General features: G+C 37.8%; 1 protein-coding gene across 1 annotated transcript in view; it reads left to right on the top strand.

Moving 5' to 3' along the window:
• WBP4 (WW domain binding protein 4) overlaps nucleotides 1–16,680 on the top strand; it is a 1,129,068-nt gene that overhangs the window by 1,043,476 nt on the left and 68,912 nt on the right. The gene's annotated exons all lie outside the window — the stretch shown is intronic.

The raw sequence follows: 16,680 nt of genomic DNA, 5'->3' as shown, positions 1-16,680 counted from the left end.
TTTTGAAGTAGAGACAGTTTTGCCGTGTGTGGTTCCTGTGGATGTTGTTTATTTTATCAGCGTTCAGTATTTTAGTTTGGACCACAGGAATCTTTGCCCCTTGGTGTTGCTTTGGTTTGTTTTTATTGTTTTCCATTGGATTAAAATGATGGGGCTGATGTTCTTCATGTTTCACTGTTGCAGTCATTACATTTGGGTAATCCTGCTGGCAGGTTGCCCTCAGTCGGCCTGAATTCCAAAGTCTTGGGTCCTGCGTCGGTTGCTGTCGCCCCTTCCCTGACGTCAGGTCGTCAGAGGTATAAAATATGCAGTCGACGCCATTTTCTTCAGTCTTTCTTGCCACGCGGTGTCAGAAGCAGAAGCAGTTCGCAAGTGCCGGTCGGCCGACTCCTGAGATTTTCCTGTTCGAGTTTCAGATCCGAAGTCTTAAAGCTAAGTACCCCGTTGGGGAAACTTTTTTCTTGCTCCAGACCGATATCAGAAAAAGTTAATAATTGTATTTCTTGTGGAAAGCAAATACCTCATAAGGACTTTCATTGTTATTGTATTCCTTGCCTAGGCCCTGATCACAACGTTTCAGGTTGTCTGTTTTGTGCTAGATTTAACCAACGCATTATTAAGCGTCGGTATGATTTTGCATTAAACTGTTTTGGACGCAAGTTTAATTATCCAGAAATGTCGTCGGATGGCCGTCCGACTGCCGGAGTTCACAAAAAACACAAAGAAAAGGAGAGAGAGATAAGCAACCGAGGTCCAAAACCGACGACGAAGCTTCTCATAAGCCAGTTCGCCGGTTCTCAGTGAGGCGCTTTCGCAGCCCCTGACGCCCGCTACTTTAGAGTCGCAAGCCACTACCGACTCCCACTTGGAGTTGGCTATGCCGTTGGAAACTCAAGGTATTGGAGCCTCGGACATTATTCCCTCAGATGGGTCTATAGCTGCTGAGCAGGCACCGGCTTCTGAGGGTGTATTCAGACCTAAACATCTTTACATTAAACAGACTTCAGCTTCAAAGGCAAAGACTAAAGCACCTTCTAAAGCAAAGAAATAAACTCAAGAGCCATGTGGACAGGCCTCTATGCCCAAAAAACAGATGCTCAAAATGGCCGAAGACCTGATTACCTTGATCAGGGGTTCCCATCCCCCTCCTGATAAGAGGCCTAGGCAAGAGACAGACTATTAATCTTCAGATCAGGTTTCTATTTCTTCTGATTCCTCTTCTGATCAGGAATATTCTCTTCCCCCCCTATGAGGATTCTGATGCTGAAGAATCTATACCTTCAGCTTCTCCTCCTGAGGACTATTCTTTTGGGGAAACCTTGCATACCATGAGCCATATACTGCCATCTGGCTTGGTTATTAAAATGATGGGACTGTTCCATGCACTCTTATTACCTTTAGCTGTTGTATTGTCTGGATTTCGTAAGTAGTTTGTCAGTCTATTGGACTTGGAAATCTTACAAGGCTTCAGCTGTACATTTTCTCCTGATGTCACTACCTTTTTCTGATGTATGAACAGGTCCTCATTAGTTTGTATTTCTGGACTCAGACTCAACAGCTTTTCTGTAGGCAACCTTGCTATAAGGGCTTCCAGTTCCTCCCAGGTTTTTAGAACATTGTTGTGGTAGGTTTGTTTGAGTTTATATTTCCTAAGTTGTTGCATTTATATAGTTATTCACTTTTTTTTCTCCAGAACCTCTTAAGGCCTTTGCCATTTGTCCAAAAATTGTTCTGTACTGTAGAAACTAAAACCAACAACTTATCTCCAGTTTGAAAGCTCTTTAGCCTAGCATGTTTGTTATAGCTGTAATTCTGGGTTGCTCATAGTTTGACAGCTAGCGTCCTTTTTTGCATGTCAAAAATGTATTCTAATGCACTTTTGAAAAGGGTAGTCTCTTCCTCCCAGACTTCTTTAACTGTATCTAAAATTACTGTGGGATGCCTCACATGTAACAGTTCAAATAGGCTAAAACACATGGAAGCCTAAGATTCTTCCCTGATGGCAGACATTGTTTGGCAGCAGTGAATCTCAGTTCATTTCATTTTTATCCATAACCCACCTCAGTATGAACTTCCAAGTCTTATCAAATTATTCTACCAGTCCTTCTGTTTGTGGGTGACCAACTGATGTCTAAAGTTGTTCCATTCTAAAGAATTGGCATAGTCTGCAATTGCGTTTGTCATAAAAGGTTAAAATTTCTTTAGGCATTACATCTGTAAAACTCATGAGTAGTAATTCTTTATATGTGGTTTTCCTAATCGCACTTCTGAGATGGCTTCAGGAAAATGAGGGTCATAATCCATTGCCATTGTTTTCTTTACATCCATCCATCCACAACCACTTTTTCCCATTTTTGCAGACAGGGTCATCTAGAGCCAAGGGTTACACTGCTAGGTGATTAGCTCTGCTGTGTTGTTTTTTTTTTTTTTCCATACCACACATTCACACACACACTCAACACCTATGACCAATTTAGAGTGTCCATTCCACCTGTTGTATGTCTCTGGAATGTGTGAGGAAACTGGAGCACCCATAGAAAACCCACGCGGACACCGGAAGGGACATGGAAACTCCACCTAGAAGGCACCCCAGCTGAGAATCAAACCTGGGAATCTCTTGCTGTGAAGCAATTATGCTGTCTGCTATGTAATTGTGCTGCCCTTATATATATATATATATATATATATATATATATATATATATATATATATATATATATATATATAAAACACACTGATGCCCTTCTGTTTAATGATTTTAAAATTCCACTATTTCCATAGCTTTTCTTGGGAAGACTACCTCAGTAATAGGCAATGGTTCTAATGGACAGTGACAGTGCAGACCAGGGTCTAGGTCTGTCTTTTGGCAGTTGGGATAGTTTAAAAAAAAATAAAAAACACCAAGCCAGTAGAATCTCCCAATTTTCTCTTTGGTTTTCTTTTTCCTTAACTCTCTTCCCAACACATAGCTGTGGGCTAACTTCAATAGAGAAAGGATTGCAAGGCTCAAAATTGTAGATAAGGAGTTTTAGGATTTCTAGAAGTGGCATCCTTATTAATAACCTGTATATTTTTTATAGCTTCGCTCAATGGTGGGGGTCTTCCTACTGAGCTTTCTTAAAGTGACTAATGTTAAGGTGCACAAGTCCTTCTTGACTATTTATGCTAAAACAGATACAGTACTAGCTTTTTTTATACAGGATAGATTTATCGTCTAACCCTCTTTTAGAAAAGAGTATTCCCTCACAATTAGTTTGTACAGGCTTAGGGCAATTTTGAGCTTTCTCCATTTTTTTCCTGACTTTAACCCAGCCTTCTTGTTTAATTCTTTATCTTCTAAGCTCGACTGAGTCCCTTCACACAAATTTTTCAACAGTTCCCTAACTTGAAAAAAGTCTTTACCCCCCCCCCCCCCCCCAAAAAAAAAAATCACACCATGGGCCAGAATAGGGGCAGTACCTGTAATTTATTTATTCATCCCTTCTACTAACGTTGTTTCTTTTTATCACTTTGAACACAAACTATTTCTACTTGTGTAGCAGAGACTGTTTTGCATTCTGGTACACGTTCCATTTATCAAAAGCAACATATTACCTGAATATGGAAGTACTTTGAGTCATTCCATCTACCCATGTGTCGCAATTTGCCATTCTGTTAAATGTATAGTCCACAAAAGCAATTTGTACAACCTCAGAATACCTTGATAATTTTGAGAATAAACATTAGTGCACATATCACATTGCATCAGATAATCCACTAAATGATTAGTTCTAGCTAAATAGTCCTATTGTTGACATGTACAACATTTTATTTGGTCCATTTCTCATTCCCAGCATTTGTCCTAGAAGTTATCTTAGTGTCACATTGATTAGTCAGGTACTGTTGCCTTCTGTCTAGTGGTGTGCACTACTGCTTCTAGTATGACATACCTCTTGACTTGCTCAACAAGTGAATTATGAGGTTTCCCTGCATCACACACCTGTAAGAATTGCAGGGCAGAGCCCTCAAGAACTGGTCAACTGCCAAACATTTGATGACCTTCAGGGCACTGTGAGTCTCCATGGTTGTAGCTATTTTTGCAGCAGATGAGTGAGGTTGAACATCTCGGACATTAATTGTTTCTCCTTGGTGTATTTACATGCATGATACTTCTGAGCTCTTGTAGCAGGTGTAACCCCACTGCAGGCCAGTTTATCGAGTTTCTGCTTGTAGTAATGTGCGAAACTGGCAAGTTCCAAGTTGTAGTAGGCATTTTGGGCTTTCCCACAAGTGAGTGGGTTGAAAACTTTGGCATATTCAGCTTTATGTCCTTCTTACTAGAACGTTCTTTCAGAAATTAGTAGGAAATCTTCTTATTTCATTATTTTTATTTTTCACAGGAAGCAGCTGTAATGATAGATGTTTCCACTGCGTTGGTGACTTCTGCCAACAGGCTACGCTATGCAAAGATGTTGTTGTAGGGCTGTAATATTCTGAAAAATATCCTCAATTTGTTTCTTACCATGTAGCCAAGCTTTACCGCAGACTCTGCTCTAGGGCTTGTTCTGTGGCAGCAGTGTGCCATAAACTAACCTGCATAGTAACAGTACTACTGAAAAAAGTTACTTTTGGTTTTCCCATGCTTTGTAAAAAGGCTTATCAAGTATTTAGACATATGGTTACTGTTACTGGAGTATGATTTTTTTTTTACTCACATAAGGTTCATCATAATAGGTACAGGGTTCTTATTTAAGCATATTTAAGCACATAGTTGCGAAAACGTTTTTTTTTTTTTTTTACTGCCACAAGAATCGGCATATGAGCACATGGTTGTTTTTTTAGAAGCATCAACTCAGTGTGTTCTAAAACTCAAAAACTTGATACCTGGCTTGTGAGCAATTATATATAGCAATTAATGTGCTATTAGTTCCAAAAAGAAAAGCTGTGTTCCCATTTACCTCTGGGGTAGTACATATCTAGGATTATTTTTGCACATATTCTTCACCTTATGTCGCTTGTTTGGCTGTTTCTGGAGAGTTGTGGAGTAAAACACTTGGAACCCTTAGTTAACAGTTGTTCTCTACTTGAAACAGAAACTCAAATGACCGTCACTCAACATAAAATGAGATGAGCAGTTCTGATTTTATAATGTTTTGATCAACAAAATGCAGCTGCCTCCAGTGTGTAACAGTCTCTTCACAAACAGTAGTTTTGGCTTTGATTAAGTATAAAAAAAAAAAAAAACACACAAGGGGCCAGCAAGGCAGTTCCAAACAGCTTTATTGGCAAACGAAATGGTGCATGAGATACACCAAAATAAATCCCAAGTCCTCAGACTAGTTTCGGTCAATACCTTCTTCAGTGAGGAACAACATGAAAACCATTCACCAGTGAAATTACAAAATATATATAGGATGCAATAGCCAATGAAAAACGTGGTACCTTCCAGATAATACATGGAAGTAAGGACGTATATTATGACAATGGTGCTGGAAAACAGCATGTATATAAAAATTTATCCTATACATCATAAATAAATGATGACCTGTAAAAAATAATCATGAGAAAATAGTACATTATGAAGATAGTAAATAATAAATAGTTAAACATCACAATGCAAAACATTGTTGGACATAGTCTGCAATCTATCACAATTGTTATCGATATGTAATATGTAATGCAATATATTAAGGACTGTGCTAGACTATGCAGTGTTGATGCCTAGTTGTGCATATCAAAAGTGTATGTAGATCCTGTATTTGTTTATAGATGGTCATTAAGCCCAGGTGGGAATAAAGCCCCTAAGTGTACAATCCAGTATTTTTCTTTGTGGCTAAGAATACTCTGCCAACCGAGCTGGTTGTGTCTGTTTCCCTGAATCTTATCAATAATCATAAACATAAATTTAGCTGATTTATGTTTAATAGAATGTTGGTATAAAGCATTAGTAGGTTTGTGGTTGCGAATATCACTACGATGTTCACCTATTCTAATTCTCAAAGAGCGTGAAGTTTTGCCAACATAGAAAGCTTGACAATGGCATGTGGCCAGATAAATAACCCAACTTGATGAACAATTACCAAAAACACGAGCATCAAATACTTTGCTTGTATTGGCACTTGTAAATTGTTTTAGTTTATTGACTTGGCCACAAGAGATACAGTGGCCGCAGGGGAAAGTTCCCAACAATTCATCCCCTGAAATGGTAAGTTGTCTATAGTTAGCACCCCCACTGTCCTGATGTTTATAATGAGAAAATAATGTGCCCAAAGTTTTGCCTCTCCGATAAGAAATGGAACAATGATTGCCCAATATATGACGAAGATGATAATTGGCTTGCAGAATATTCCAATGGTTGTTAAGTATGTTCCTGACCAGTTGGTGATTTTTTCCAAAAGTGGTGATAAATCTAATATTCTCATCTTGTGTACGATCTTTCTTATCTTTATATTGTAACAATTCCTGTCTGTCTTGTTGGTCCGTCCAGATCCTGGCTGTAAGTATGTCGAGACTCGAATAGCCTCTATCCAAAAATCTCAAATTCAGATCTTGTTTAGCCTCCTCATAATCCACTGTTGAAGAGTTAATGCGTTTAATACGTAAATATTGAGATTTGGGAATATTGCGGATGGTGTGGCGTGGATGCATACTAGAAGAATGGAGTAATGAATTAAATTGTGGATATTTTCTATGTATCTTAGTATTTAAGGTGTTATCTTGATTACTTCTGTTTCCAAACCCAAGGGGATGGCTGACAACGAAACCTCTAATATTGAGTTACCTTATGTACCAGAAAGACAGAATTTTAATACAGGAACCGATAGGTTCCATGTGTGTGTGACTGGCAGTGAGAACTTATTACTGGCATATGAGCCGGTCCTTCACCCAACAGATGATGCCATACAGAATGAGGAGTCTGTGACTCTGCAAGAAGAACTGTTCACTTTGGAACATGAGACAATTAAACTAAAGAAGTTACAAATCCAGAGACATTACTTTGAGGCCTGTTTGGAGAAACGTATCATACCACGTGGCCTACGTATTCTGAAGATGCCCACCTCGGGCGATAGTGTACCAGATTTGTTGTACCAGTGGCAACAACTCAACATGGAACTTAGTTATAATTATATGAAACTGCTTATTAATTTTCATAAACCTGAAGAAGATAGCTTGAGATTGAAAGTGAATCATATGTTTGATATGATTATGAAGAAATATTCTAAAAATAACATTGATGTGAAATTAGAAAGGGTGTTAGATAATGTTTTAGTACTTGAAAGAAGGTTATTAGAACAGAAAAAGAACAAAATCTCAAGGGACATGAGGGATTTCAACAATTCCAATGTGTTCACTTGGCCCAGAGATCGATCTTATGCTACAAACATTAATAATAACAATGCACAAGGTAGGAGGAACGCCCTTAGAGATGAAACTAATGGTAGAAATACCCATGCTCCTGCACCCACCTGTGTACCAAATCCCAATATAACAGTGACTAGTAATACAGCTGGTACTAAAGTGCAAATGAACAGTATAAATAACAAAGACAGGAACGTTTCTTATACTGAAATAGTCTTTCAGGAAGAAGTAGAGAGGAACACAGATAACTCGAATGCTGAGAATGTCACAACAGGTGAGCTACATGGAAGTAACCATACACAGAACCTAGATGTACATACATCAGAGGAAGCAGTGGTTAGGAGGAAAACTACACAAGGTAATGGTTTGCGTCCAGAACCCCTAACTAAGACATTGATGAATACCCCTTTCCCCATAGCACACAAACAACACACTGGGAGAACGAGATCTATGAGCAGGGGCAGACAGAAAAGAAAGGGATCTGGAGGGGAACAACAAGGACCTACCTTAAAAAGAATGTGGGAGAAATCGATTCGTTAGTGGTTAATCTTTCCAGTAGGATATTAACTGTACATGAACAGGAAGTCTTGAACAAAGGGTTGAATTTCATACCCACTAAGAGAGGAAATATTGTAGACTACATAGTAGACTCCAAAATGTTTATAAGAAATGTACAATTGAAATTAGAATTAACACCAACATAGAACATACCACGGGGGAGTTTAAACCCAATAGTGTGTATCTTCCCCAACTACATCCTCTCCTTGATGTTTATTCCAGGATGATAGAGAATGATATATATAAACATTTTGAAGAATCACACGATATGAGACCTAAATGTAATTTAAATTACAAACAAAGACAGGCACTTAAAGATTTGAGAAATGACAATAATGTGGTGATCAGGCCAGCAGATAAAGGAGGACCGATAGTATTGATGGATGCCACTGACTACAATAGGAGAATGTGCATCCTTCTTGAGGATCCGTCCTCGTATTCAAAGATCGATATAGGACTTGTAAAGGACAAGGTTTTACAAATTTCCTATACATTAGATGAATTACTTGCATCCAATAATATAACTAAAGAAGTATATAATTATTTTAGAGTTCACAACCCCCTTATTCCAATCATACAAGGCCTACCTAAGGTTCATAAATCACACACAGAACCACCCATGAGACCGATTGTTGCAGGACAAGGGTGGGTGACTGAGCCTCTGTCCATTTTCATTGAATACCATTTGAGACCTTTGGTCAATGGCAATCGGAACATTCTGAGGGATAGCAAACAATTTCTATTGGATTTATATTCATATATGAAGGATGTAGATGACAATGCACCATACTTACTGGTCACATTAGATGTAGTGAGTCTTTTCACTGTGATCCCGAATGACTTAGGGATACAATACATTCAAGATTACCTAAAGGCACATTCCAATCTTACAAATGAGAAAATAGATTTTCTTACTTTATTATTAGAAATTGTCTTAACCAACAACATTTTTATGTTTGGAGAGGCATTGTTTCTCCAAAAGGATGGCGTAGCTATGGGCACATCTTGTGCAAATAGCTACGCCAACCTTGTAATGGCTCAATGGGAGGAGACTTTTCTTTTTGAATCTCCCTTATACAAGGAACATGTAGGCATCTATCGTAGATTCGTGGATGATTTGTTTTTCATTTGGAAAAGTGATGCAGATACACTTTTGAGATTCATAAATGATATGAATCATTCCACTAACTTTTTGAAATTCACCACCACATACTCATATGATCAAATCTCCTTTTTAGATGTCAACATTAATAGGCTCAGTAATGGGTTGTTGAACACCTCAGTGTATAGGAAATTGTGCCACAGGAATACTATACTACACAAGGGTAGCATGCATCCAAGGTATGTTTTTGATAATGTCATGAAAGGACAGGTGATCAGAGCATCTAGGTTGAACCCCACAGAGGAAGGCTATACCAAGGAATTAGTTGAATTAGGAAATAAGTTTATGCAAAGAGGCTATGATATTGCTGATTTTGAACGTACTATATCAGAAGTTGAAACTTTAAGAGAGACTAAAGCCAAACCATACTTTTCCGAACCCTCACTAACTACAAATATGGACGTAGGATTCAGACCTATGAACATCAGTAGAGCCTCCATGTTATTCACTAGAGATTCGACTAGTATTAGACATATCATGGAGAAACACTGGGACATCTTATCCCTAGATAAAGATATTAAGGATATAGTAGGACCTTGTTTAAAAGTAGTGTACAAGAACCAACCCAATTTGCGTAGAATACTATGCAATCCCAAACAACAACACAATATTCACAAGGAACACATGAACAGAAGCAACACGATGCCATGTGGAAAATGTAATCAGTGTACTCATATTAATGAGACCACAGTGTTTAATCATCCAATCACTGAACGAGTATATAACTTCCAGACGAACACTACATGTAATAGTATGCACATTGTTTACATGGCCACTTGTGAGGTATGCCCAGCATTTTATGTTGGGAAGACCAATAGGGCTCTGAAAGAACGGATTAGGGAGCATACCTACCACATCAGGGTAGGATCCATGTTCAATGCATTAGCGAAACATAACAAGGAAAGAGGAACTAGCCATACCTTTAAGTTTTTTGTCATTCAGAAGATCATACCAGGTGTGAGAGGAGGAGACATTATTAACTATACTTTAGAGAATGAGATGAAGTGGATTATCAGACTCAGAGCTGACCACCATCCAGGCCTCAATGATAAGGTCCAAATCAAACCTTTTTTAAGAAAAAGGAGAATACGAGCCCCGAAACATTAAGAATGTGTTTGATGTTTTTAATCCCTTCCTTTGAGAGGGTCATGGGCCATGTTGGTCACTACCATTAGTTCCCTGTTCATGACAACATGTACATGCACCTTTCTGACTGACCATGTCTTTAGCATAGAGATGCCTCTCCAAGGAAATGGTTTATAGAAGGTTTATTAGGCTGGAGAATTCTCTTGGTGTTTTGGCTATAGAGAATTCTCACATTAAGGTCTATAGGTACAGTGTGGTTTGCATCAACATCTCTAGGTATAGTGTGGTTTGCATCAACATCTCATACCTGAACTCACTACACATTTTATTTGTTTTACATTATATATGTTCTATTATTCGTCTTTTCCTTCCCCTTTTTTATATTAACAACATGAGTGTTTTTGGGCATTCACAACTTGTTGGCCATGTTGGTCATCCTCCTTGTTTACTTGTATATGGCAATTTTTAAATGTATATCCTTGACTAACCATTAGTAGTTTGCATTCACAGTAGGTGTGTCTTACTGTATGAGTCCCTCAGTGTCAAGGCAAGATAGCACCTCACTACCATACTCCTTAGGTATCGCATTGTCTGAATCGCCACTTTCTTTTCTCTATTCCCTTCCGTATAGGTTAGGAAAACAAGAGTGTTTTTTGATATTTTTAACCATTACTGTCAAACCCTTTTTTATTGTCATCCCGTTTATGTCATGCTCTCCGCATTCCGTTGACACTATATTAGTGACGGACAAGTTTACAATGGATTTATAGTGTTTGCACCTGTTATAGGTTGTATTATATACCTTTTCCTTCAACCACAGTATATTTTATAGATCTAATCCAAGTTTCTCTTTGTAAATATTACCACCTTGTAGTCCCCCATTTACTCCAATGAAGTCCTTCTCCACCAGGTTTCTATAGCACGATAGGTGAGAAATGCATATGTCTTGGAAATTCCAATGAAGTTTTTATCTACCAGTTGACACTATATTAGTAACGGACAAGCTTACAATGGATTTATAGTGTTTGCACCTGTTATAGGTTGTTTTATACACTTTTTCCTTTAACCACAGTATATTTTATGGATGTAATCCAAGTTTCTCATTGTAAATATTACCACCCTGTAGTCCCCCATTTACTTCAATGAAGTTCTTCTCCACCAGGTTTCTATAGCACGATAGGGGAGCAATGCATATGTCTTGGAAATTCCAATGAAGTTTTTTCCCCACCAGGTTTTTATAGAACGATAGGTGAGGAATGCATATGTATTGGTAACCCCTTAGTAAGACATTTAAATGGTAGATGACGAAATCGTAGTTTTTATTACGCTGTCTTTAATAGCTTGCGCTCCTTTTTAGATTTGTCTTTGTTTATTTTCCATGCACAGTTGCAGTTTTTGTAGATATCTATCATCTATTAGAGATGTATGCCTTAGATTTGACTCATAAGTCAGCTGCATGTGGTGCTCTGTTACCGTAGTAATACGTGGTGACGTCATCATCACGCAAGGGTGCACGGCAGTCAGGAACCTTCACTGTAGCAGACGCTACTTTAAGTTTGGATATTTGTTTATTCACGATCTTTCAATGCTTGTAAAACATCAGGTAACCACCTTTAAGTGTTTCTAAATGTGTTGGCGAGAGCGCCTTATTCTTGGCACAGAGTTCTACACAGATATAGATTTTAACGATTTTGCAGTAAGCTAAATGCATTATCTTGAAAGGTTCTGAAGCAGCTGATTGCATTACATTTTATCAGACGCTACTTTAAGTTTGGATATTTGTTTATTTACGATCTTTTAATGCTTGTAAAACATCAGGTAACCACCTTAAAGTGTTTCTAAATGTGTTGGCGAGAGCGCCTTATTCTTGGCATAGAGTTTTACACAGATATAGATTTTAACGATTTTGCAGTAAGCTAAATGCATTACCTTGAAAGGTTCTGAAGCAGCTGAATGCATTACATTTTATCTCCGATTTTAATGTATGAGATATTTTTCGCACTGAAAGATGTACAGTATTCTCCTTAACTCTTATTCTGTGTTTTAAAGTAAGAAAGTATTTATGCTAGTGCAGGGTGTTTTCTGGTCATAGTTGTTGCATGTGATTATGTGATTATGTGCTTTATGACACCTTGATGGTTTTAACCAATGAGCAGTCGCTCTATAGTATTTAAATGTTTGTTTCAAATTATTTCATTGTTATACAGTCTGAGGAAGCCGAAAGGCGAAAGCGCTTACTGTGAATAAAAGGATTTTACTTTTTGTTACTACTGCATTTGGTGATTTTTCATCGCAGAAGTGTGAGCTGTGATAGTGCATTCAGCACATCAGTATTGGATATCTTTGAACTTAACCGACTTGGCTGTCCCTCTTCACTTGAAGTGGTGAGCATATATTGAACCTAACCGAGACTTTAGAAACTACTGTATTGCTGCCACAGTGTGTACCAGCAACCATTGCTTATTAGTTATTACTTGTTTGATTTTGGCTGGTACTACACCTCGAGGTTTGGAATTTTTTGCTGTTGACTCTAAGTAAATGTTATGTAAGGGATTGTAAATTAGACATTCTTCCATATACATACATATTAATAAAGTGTTAAATCCTGGTGGGTATAATTCAGCTTTTTTAAGCCAGAAATCCAGCGCCTGAAGACCAGCCCAGTGTGGTATGCTGTCCTGTTTAAATCTGTTGGTTGGATCTATCCCCATATGCATATAACAATTTGAATCCGACAGTTGTGTAAGGCCTTCCTGTACATAATAATCTGTGTTTAGAATGACCACAGCTCCTCCTTTATCAGCTTGAAGAATGACAATTTTGTGGATGTAAAATCTCTGTATACCAGCATACTACACTGGGCTGGTCTTCAGGCGTTGGATTTCTGGCTTAAAAAAGCTGAATTATACCCACCAGGATTTAACACTTTATTAATATGTATGTCTGAGCACGTTCTCAACAAAAATGTCTTTTACTTTCAAGATGATTGTTATTGGCAATTGAGAGGCACAGCCATGGGAGCCTCCTTTGCCCCAATATACGCCGACTTATTTATGGCTTATTTGGAAGAATGTCTAATTTACAATCCCTTACATAACATTTACTTAGTTGAGATGGACATTTGGAGGCGTTACCTGGACGATTGCTGGATGGTGTGGCGTGCTGATGTTGATTATCTGCTGGAATTCGTGGAACACCTGAACAACAACATATGGGGTATTGAATTTTCTGTAACATACCATAGGTCGGTTATTGACTTTTTGGATGTTACTATTTATCGTAATCAAGATAACACCTTAAATACTAAGATACATAGAAAATATCCACAATTTAATTCATTACTCCATTCTTCTAGTATGCATCCACGCCACACCATCCGCAATATTCCCAAATCTCAATATTTACGTATTAAACGCATTAACTCTTCAACAGTGGATTATGAGGAGGCTAAACAAGATCTGAATTTGAGATTTTTAGATAGAGGCTATTCGAGTCTTGACATACTTACAGCCAGGATCTGGACGGACCAACAAGACAGACAGGAATTGTTACAATATAAAGATAAGAAAGATCGTACACAAGATGAGAATATTAGATTTATCACCACTTTTGGAAAAAATCACCAACTGGTCAGGAACATACTTAACAACCATTGGAATATTCTGCAAGCTAATGATCATCTTCGTCATATATTGGGCAATCATTGTTCCATTTCTTATTGGAGAGGCAAAACTTTGGGCACATTATTTTCTCATTATAAACATCAGGACAGTGGGGGTGCTAACTATAGACAACTTACCATTTCAGGGGATGAATTGTTGGGAACTTTCCCCTGCGGCCTCTGTATCTCTTGTGGCCAAGTCAATAAACTAAAACAATTTACAAGTGCCAATACAAGCAAAGTATTTGATGCTCGTGTTTTTGGTAATTGTTCATCAAGTTGGGTTATTTATCTGGCCACATGCCATTGTCAAGCTTTCTATGTTGGCAAAACTTCACGCTCTTTGAGAATTAGAATAGGTGAACATCGTAGTGATATTCGCAACCACAAACCTACTAATGCTTTATACCAACATTCTATTAAACGTAAATCAGCTAAATTTATGTTTATGATTATTGATAAGATTCAGGGAAACAGACACAACCAGCTCGGTTGGCAGAGTATTCTTAGCCACAAAGAAAAATACTGGATTGTACACTTAGGGGCTTTATTCCCACCTGGGCTTAATGACCATCTATAAACAAATACAGGATCTACATACACTTTTGATATGCACAACTAGGCATCAACACTGCATAGTCTAGCATAGTCCTTAATATATTGCATTACATATTATATATCGATCACAATTGTGATAGATTGCAGACTATGTCCAACAATGTTTTGCATTGTGATGTTTAATTAACTATTTATTATTTACTATCTTCATAATGTACTATTTTCTCATGATTATTTTTTACAGGTCATCATTTATTTATGATGTATAGGATAAATTTTTATATACATGCTGTTTTCCAGCACCATTGTCATAATATACGTCCTTACTTCCATGTATTATCTGGAAGGTACCACGTTTTTCATTGGCTATTGCATCTATATATATTTTGTAATTTCACTGGTGAATGGTTTTCATGTTGTTCCTCACTGAAGAAGGTATTGACCGAAACTAGTCTGAGGACTTTGGATTTATTTTGGTGTATCTCATGCACCATTTCGTTTGCCAATAAAGCTGTTTGGAACTGCCTTGCTGGCCCCTTGTGTGTTTTTTGTATTTGGATTGGGCCGGGCAAGCTGTACGTGCGAGGGTTAGTGTTCCTGCCTTTGATTAAGTATAACACTAATCTTTCAGTAGTAGTAATACAGTATGAGAGTTTTAAATGGCAGCAGTTTGCCTTTTTAAACAGTAGCACTTTCACTATGATTTCAGAATATTTTCTTTTTCTTTACTGGCTGGGATAGCCTGACTTAACCTAAAGACGGGCTTATTTTTAGCAACATCCCAGGGAAAAAAAGCACTCATCACAAATATCATGAGCATACTAGTACAATCCGATATACAAACGTTGGCAGTTACAGTCATGTGAACATGCTGATTTAGTCTGATAAAATATATTGGCAATTAAAATCATTAGATATAGTTTATTTTATGTGTATTTTTATGTGATATAATACAATTTAGTATTTAAGTTGGGTTAGTACAGGGATACATCCTGTTAGCAAGGTGTCTTAAAATATTTATCTTTCCCTTTAAACATCTCAGTTTTCACTTGACCATAAGCTGCCTAGCTTTTCTTGCAGTTTACTCTGTCTTCTGTAGTTTTGACTAGCACTGTTTATATCATCAGCAGCCCCCAGAAGTTTTACAGATCAGGCTAGCTGTACCCTAGTTCAACTAATTAGCTTAATTCCAAAACAAGTAATTCCACAAGGCTTTGCTGTCTGCTGCTGTCCTTGCACTAGTCTAAATACAGGCATTTCTTAAACCCAGGGTCATTATAGTAGCATAGGTCTGCCCCGCTCTGGTGCCCTAGAGAACTTAGCCCTTTATTGCCTCAGAATTCAGGCTGTAACATTTTTAAGCAGTCCCTCTTGAAGTATCTTCCTCCTATATCCACCAGTGCACTATATTATAACAGATATAATGTAAAATAGTGTTATGTGATGTAATATGAGCACACACAATATATGCATGTGTGTATAAAACATACATGTATGCATGTGGTTTGGAAGAGTGGCTTATGTCTGTAATGTTATCTCTATGACACATGACACTTGGCTTTAGTAGCACTGTGGCCTATGTCTTTTAATGCAATGCTTTAACTGCATTGTGATGCTGGAGTCTGTCCCTGGACTCCTGACTTCTTATTTTTACCTCTGAGTTGCAACAACTAGGAATAGCCCCTGCCCCAGCCATCCCATACCCCATGTAATGTCATCCCTGGAATTCTGAACCTTCTGCACATGTACAGCTCTCTACATAAATACGGTGTACTTGTGATAACTCCCTGCCCTCATGAGGCACATTACATGTATCCACATTCAGCACATATTTAATTTATGGCAATTCAGTGTTTGGACGCATTAATGTAACAAAGTATTATTTTATGTGTTTGAGTGAGATTAGCAGATCCAGTAAACACTGCCATTGCTAAAAAAAATGCACTTATCAGACAGCTGTACAAAAGGGGTACGGAACTAGTATGGTGATATAAACTTCTGTACACCAAGCAAGCACCATGTTCTTTGTAAACATGCATATAAGCCATGTACAATTACTGCATAACTTGCCCTTTCTGATAGTGTCTGTCAGAAATGTTGTTACTGATTCCATTAGCTAGGTCAGACATTATTCCAGGTTTATGCTGTATACATTTATGTAAAATTCCTTTAGCTGATATATTTGTGTTGAGACTTGGGTAAGTGTAAAGGAGTCCACAGTGGAGAAATTGGGAATACATTTTATACTGGAAGTTGAAATGCAGCTGCATAAAGCACACTTTTAAGCAAATATTAATAAGGGTCCCATATGGTTTAC

This window comes from Protopterus annectens, chromosome 5.part0 (assembly GCF_019279795.1).
Source record: "Protopterus annectens isolate FY-2018-M chromosome 5.part0, PAN1.0, whole genome shotgun sequence".
NCBI lineage: Eukaryota > Metazoa > Chordata > Ceratodontiformes > Protopteridae > Protopterus > Protopterus annectens.
This window is presented reverse-complemented; position numbering and strand designations above follow the sequence as displayed.